Source organism: Suncus etruscus, chromosome 1 (genome assembly GCF_024139225.1).
Source record: "Suncus etruscus isolate mSunEtr1 chromosome 1, mSunEtr1.pri.cur, whole genome shotgun sequence".
Lineage (NCBI taxonomy): Eukaryota > Metazoa > Chordata > Mammalia > Eulipotyphla > Soricidae > Suncus > Suncus etruscus.
In genome coordinates, this window is record NC_064848.1 from 62,731,460 (window position 1) to 62,738,489 (window position 7,030).

A 7,030-nucleotide genomic window follows, 5' to 3' on the forward strand; every position below is an offset into this window, starting at 1 on the left:
CAGGGGTGATTTCTGAGCGCGTAGCCAGGAGTAACCCCTGAGCGTCAAATGGGTGTGGCCCAAAAACTAAAAAAAAAAAAAAAAAAAAAAATGACATCGAGGGATTGGTTATTTAGTACAGCAGGTAAGGGTGCTTGCCTTGCACATGGCTAACCCTAGTTTAATCCCCAGCATTGCGTATGGCTCCTTTTTCACCTCCCAGCCCTTTCTGGAGTGATCCCTGAACATGATTGAGTGTGCTCTACAGCCCTAATTGACAATGATTAAAGAGAACTATTGGTTAAAAAAAACAAAAACAGAGCATACAAGTCCCAAGAATAAGCAGAATTCAGATTTTGACTCTTTGAATTTTCTATCTTGGAACTTGGATTCTTGTAGAAATTCTTTTTTTTTTTTTTTTTTTGGTTTTTGGTCCACACCCGTTTGATGCTCAGGGGTTACTCCTGGCTATGTGCTCAGAAATCGCCCCTGGCTTGGGGGGACCATATGGGACGCCGGGGGATCGAACCGAGGTCCTTCCTTGGCTAGCGCTTGCAAGGCAGACACCTTACCTCCAGCGCCACCTACCCGGCCCATTGTAGAAATTCTTATAGGAAGCCACAAAGCAGTGTTCTTACTAAAAGCAGCTCTGTAGCATCCTGTCCTCTCTACATTTATGCACCAAATACAGTGAAAGTATAATTATGATTTCCAGCATGGAAAAAAAATGTATGCTTAATCTCTCAACATACTTTCTTTTTCTTTCTTTTTTTCTGTTCGTTTGTTTTTGTTTTTGGGTCACACCCGTCGGCACTGGCTTATTGTTGACTCTGCGCTCAGAAGTCATTCCTGCCAGGCTTGGGGGACCATATGGGATGCCAGGAATCAAAATGGAGTTCGTCCAGGGTTGGCCATGTGCAAGGCAAACACCCTACTACTGTGCTATCACTCTGGTCCCCATACTTTTATTTTTCCTCTCTAGAGAAAGCATTTATAGCTGTCTCTGATGGGCAGGGCTCACACCTGCTCTTCTTCCTGGGTTAGTACTAGGTCTTTCATCACTTAAGATTTATATATATATATATATATATATTTTTTTTTTTTTCCCTTGCTTTCTAACTGCCAAAATAAAGCCACAATTCAGTGATGAGGAGATACAGAGGAATTCTTTCAGGTTTTGGGCTGGTAGAAAGAGGTGCCTTGTTTGAATGCTTGCAGAGCCTGTGCTCTACATCTATAGCCTCTAAAATAATTCTTTCATAAGCATAGCCAGAAAGCAATGATAATAGACTTTGCTTTAGATAATATTTATTTACTTATTTTTTGTTGTTGTTGTTTTGGTTTTTGGGTAATACCCGTCATTGCTCAAGGGTTACTTCTGGCTCTGTGCTCAGAAATCACTCCTGGCAGGCTCAGGGGACCATATGGGATGCTGGGATTCAAACCACTGTCTCCTGGGTTGGTCATGTGCAAGGCAAATGCCCTACTGCTGTGCTGTCTCTTTAGCCCCTAGATAATACTTTTAAAGGTGTAAAATCTTAGGTTAGAGAGTCTTTGAAGTTACATTGGTCCAGGCACCCTCTAGTTTAGAGAACCTCAAATGTGGATAAGATAAATTATATAGAGGTGAAAATGCTTGCCTTGCACATGACCCCAGTTTGTTCCCCATCACCACATAGAACCCTTGAGCACCACTAGGAATAACTCACAAACACCTACACGCTCCAGTTGTCCCCCAACCTCCACCCCAAATTGATTGAGAACCTTGGGACAGCTAGCTTTGACATTCAGTTGTGGAGTTTTTGTTTTTGGTAAATTTATTTAATTATTTTTTATTAATAATATAATTTTTATTTTGATCATAGTGGCTTACATATTGTTGACAATAATATTTTAGGTACATGTTAACTTAATATCAGAGGGATTCCCATCACCGAATTGTTCTCCCTACACCTCTGTTCCCATCCTACTTCCCATATCTTCCTCCCTCACCCCCATGGCTGCTAGAATACGTGGTCTCCTCTGTGCCTAACTTGCGTAGTGGTCTTATACCTGTTTGGTCTTGGTAGTTCCCTTATTTCCTCCTGTAACTGGGAGGCGGGACTAGATAGATAAAGTTACATGGTTTTGTTTGAAGAAGAGAAAAGTAATAAACTGGGGTAAAAATCAAATACGCCGAAAATGGGCGGAGTCCTTCTAGAGACTCTCATCATGGGTTTGAGAGACGAAGGGGAAAAAGGTGAATCACTCTAACAGTACAAAAAGAAGTGTCAAATAAAATATCCAATGAGCACTCCGACAATAAAGGTAAGCACCACATAAAAGCCATGATCTTGAAATAAAAACATTAATTTTTAAAAAATTATCTACTTAAAGAAAATGCATCACATAGTTGATTATAATACATTTGGTTTTAGAAAGTGGAAGCAAAGTTATTGAAAATAGAAACGTGGAATAGAAGAAACGAAAGAAAACATACAGTAGCGAGCACATTTGTGAAAAAGATTGTATCTCTAATGAAGTCATTAATACAATGGCAGAAGGTTGAGTAACCTCTAATTGTTAGCTGTCCATTTTGTTAATTTCAAATATTCCTTTAGGGATGACAGCATCAAACAAATGAAGTTGTTCAGTAATTCAAAGCACTATCTTACTGATACTACAATTTTTAGAAGCATGTATTTGGTTTCCAGGCCTCCTGGAAGAAGAAAAATAGATGGGGAGGGTGCCTTTCACTGCTTCCAAAAAGTCCTGATGATATCAGACCCAAAACCGGCATACCTAAAGAGTGGTCAGATTGGTGTCCCTGAAGGGAAACATAGAGGTCACAGATGCAGCAGGACCATGAGGGAAATGGTGATTCTGGGTGATGGTGGCAGCAAGCATGGCTTTGGCAGGGCTGGGGTGTGGCCTACCCTCTCCTCCCAAGATGGCCAGTTTTGTGCAGCATAAGCTGGTGAAGCCATAATCTGTCACAGCATGGTTTACATCTTGTTTGAGAAAAGAGAATCTATGGAGCTAGCCCGGTTGGAATATGGTGACTGCATTTACAGGTGTGGTTACAGTTCAGGTTTTTTGTTTTGTTTTGTTTTACACTTGGTATTTGGATGCACCACTTTTTCCTTTTGGGACTGATTTGATAGGACAGAGAGAGAGATTATTTTGGTGTGGTCCTTGCAGGCATGATGCTACTGATCTTTGTACAAGAGAAACACTTTTATGCCCAAATACTTAGCTATGGAGAACTCCATACTGTGTATATCAGCATTCAAACCTGCATTTCATCTACAGAATTTAGAATTTCCTGTGTTGGTCCTTAGTGGTGGTGTATATATTTAGAAAGATTGAAAGTGAGGGCTGTGGTTCAGCAATAGAGCACTTAACCTCATATGTATGAATAAGGCCTCAACTTCTGGTCACTAGCACTGGGAGAAAACACGTTAAGAAAGGAGAAAAGATGAAAATCGCTGGTCTACCACCTTGGTTTTCACCCCTGGGCTGAGTACCGGTGTGCAGACAGGCTGATTCACAGGCTTCTAAAAAGGTGGAAGGACATTGCTATATGTAAGTTCTCTGGAACTTCACACAGGAGAGTCTGGGAGCTTGTAGCAATTGTTTTCCTTCCTCTCCCTGTGTTTTTTTTGTTTGTTTGTTTTGTTTTTGTTTGTTTGTTTGTTTTAGCTCTGAGAGACCTGGATTGGAAGAGCAGTGGATTATCCCTTAGGACTTCTTACTGAGGAACCATGAACACTTACTCAGATGAAGACAGACCCCTTTCCCCACCCCTGCAGGGCAAACAGCCCTGTGATCTGGCAGCAGAAACTTAAAGATACAGAATCTGGGGGAGCAAGGGTAGGAGGATAGTGGCCACACCTTGACTAATTTTTTGTAGGAGTAATTGCTTGTCTTCTCTCCAGGTGCCTGGATATTTATTAATTTGTTTATTTTGCGTTTGGGGCCATACCCAGACTTACTCCTGGCTCTGTACTCATTAATCACTCCTTGTGGGGCTCAAGGGACCATTTAATGTGCTAGAATTCAAACCTAGGTTGGTGGGTTGCAAGGCAAGTGCTGTACCTGCTGTGTCATCTCCCTTGTCCTCTGTTTGTTCTCCTTCCCTCATCCCCTGCCTCTTTCTGAATTATGAAGGTCTTTGGTATCTAAAATTGAAATCTTCTTTATAACAGGTAAATCTGTTACCTTCAGATTTTAGACTTTTTGTTTGTTTGTTTTTTGGGTCACACCCGGCGTCACTCAGGGATTACTCCTGGCTCTGCACTCAGAAGTTACTCCTGGCAGGGTCAGGGGATTATATGGGATGCTGGGATTTGAACCGGGGTCCTATGTTGGCTGCCTGCAAGGACTTACCGCTGTGCTATTGCTTCGGCCCCAGACGTCCGACTTAAGAAAGTGAACTGAGGGCCCGGAGAGATAGCACAGTGGCGTTTGCCTTGTAAGCAACCGATCCAGGACCAAAGGTGGTTGGTTGGTTCGAATCCCGGTGTCCCATATGGTCCCCCATGCCTGCCAGGAGCTATTTCTGAGCAGACAGCCAGGAGTAACCCCTGAGCACCGCTGGGTGTGGCCCAAAAACCAAAAAACCAAAAAAAAAAAAAAAAAAAAAGTGAACTGAAAAGACAGTTAATTGGGTTTTATTTGTGTTATTAGTGGTTTAGCATCATCCAAGAGTGTGGCTAATGTGCTGATTTATGTTACTGAGCCCAGAACTCTCTGTGTATCTTAACATAATGATGTGGCAGTGGCTGTTGCAAAAAGTAACAGAAGGGGCCGGAGAGATAGCATGGAGGTAGGGTGTTTGCCTTGCATACAGAAGGACAGTGGTTCGAATGCTGGTATCCCATATGGTCTCCTGAGCCTACCAGGGTGATTTCTGAGTGTAGAGCCAGGAGTAACCCCCGAGCGCTGCAAGGTGTGACATCCCCCCCCCTCCCCCCAGAAAAAAAGTAACAGAAGAGAGACTTCTTCCTAGGGAAAAGGGCTTTTTTTGCAGGTAGTTACAAAACTCCCAGGCATGTCTAGGAAGCTCATTTTAAATGTCCTAACATTATTTGTATATTCTTAGTTGTACCTGGATTGTATCATTGTTGATAAGCAAATGGCAGCTTGTTTTTGAACAGTTGGCTATAATCTGTTTGTGGCATCTTTTTCAAAGGTGGCTAGCATATCTGAGGTCATAGATGTGGGAAGTACACAAGCAGTTTTGTAATCAAACACAGACCCCCTACCACCCTCAGTGCCACATTCCTGTCCCTGCCTTCCCCATAGCAAATGCTTCAGTCTAATTTTGTGGTTTAGGACCACCCCACAGGGGTTTGCGGCCACCAGGTCTGTACCTGATGGTACTCAAGAAGCCATGCAATGGCAGGGATCAGTCTAGTCACCTCTTCCCTGCCAGCTATGCATTCCAGCCTTTGAAGCTTTTGGTGTGCCCTTTATTGTGATTTTTGGTAAATGAGGAATAATTATAAATGCATAGTTTTTACCCATTCCTCAAGTACTTCTTCTATAAAAAATTTCCAGCTTTTCCTCCCATCTTTATGTCTGGATTGAGGTTACTTTTGCTGTTTTTGTTTTTGGGCCATACTCAGCAGTGCTCAGGGGTTACTCCTGACTGCACTCAGGAATCATTCCTGGAGGATTTAGGAGACCATCTGGGATGCTGGGGATTGAAACTGGTTGGCCCCTATAGTTATCTGTTTTATTCATGTATTTTATGCATCATCTACTAGTAGATCAATAAATATGTTATATAATTTCAAAGCATGTTAGGATTGTGTTATCTAAAATATAAACTGGGCCAAAGCGGTAGTATGGCAGATAGGGCATTTGCTTTGCATGTAGCCATCCTGGTTTCAATCTCTAGTACCCCCTATGGTCCCCTTGCATTGTGAGGGGTGATCCCTTAGCACTGTCAGTGTGGCTATGAATCTAATATTTATGTGTGTGTGTGTGTGTGTATATATATATGTATTTGTTTTGTTTTGCTTTGTTTATTGGGCCACACCTGATGGCACTTAGAGGTTACTCCTGGCTCTGTGCTCAGAAGTCACTCCTGGCAGGCTTGGTGAAACCATATGGGATATTAAAAATCAAACGTGGGTCCCTCCTGGGTCAGCTGTTTGCAAGGCAAACCACTGTGCTATCGCTCTGGCCCTATATGTGATTTTGTGTTTATAGATAGATAATGATAAAATTTGGCAATAAAATCAATGTTGGTAGACCTCTGGAGCATACAGTTTGTGAAGAGATACATTAATATAGATAGCATTAATAATAATTCTGAATAATAATTCAGATTTAATACACTTTAATTTGTGCTTGGTGATTTGTCTTCATCTAGGCTGGAATGGAATTTAGTGGGAAGGTCTGAGGATGCAGCAATGCTCAGGCCCTTTGGCACATTGTATTTCCTGGACAACCCTGTTGTACATCTAGGGCTTCTAGGTCTGCACCTTACAAACAGTATGGTGCTGGGTATTGAACTAGGCTCTGCTTCATGCAGGGACGACACACTGCAAACTCTGTGAATCTGAGTCTTATGAATATTATTTTTTGTTTGTTTGTTTTTGGGCCACCCCCGACAGTGCTCAGGGTTACTCCTGGCTCTGCACTCTGAAATCACTCCTGGCAGGCTTGGGGCACCATATGGGATGCTGAGAACCCAGGTCCATCCTAGGTCATTCACGTGCAAGGCAAACACCCTGCCACTATGCTATTACTTCGGCTCGAATATGATATTTAGAAGCTGTTGATTCTGTGTAGTGGACCAAGTAGATGGATTTACATCTAAATTCAGTGAAACCACTAAAATAATACTAAAGGAATAAATAGGCAAAACATTCCAAAGGATAAAGAGAATGAAAGAAGAGACAAAATTAATCTCCATGCAGCTTTTGGCAGTCATGACAATTGAATATTTATGTAAGTGGCAGATATAACATTGTGGAGAAGGGAGAAAGCTGAATAAAGCCAAGTGCGTACTGCAGTGGAGAAAGGCAGCAAACAATTGTTTGACTCCTAGAGCCCAAGG

General features: G+C 42.2%; 1 protein-coding gene across 1 annotated transcript in view; it reads left to right on the top strand.

The window, feature by feature from the left end:
* MELK (maternal embryonic leucine zipper kinase) overlaps positions 1-7,030 on the top strand; it is an 84,763-nt gene that overhangs the window by 53,656 nt on the left and 24,077 nt on the right.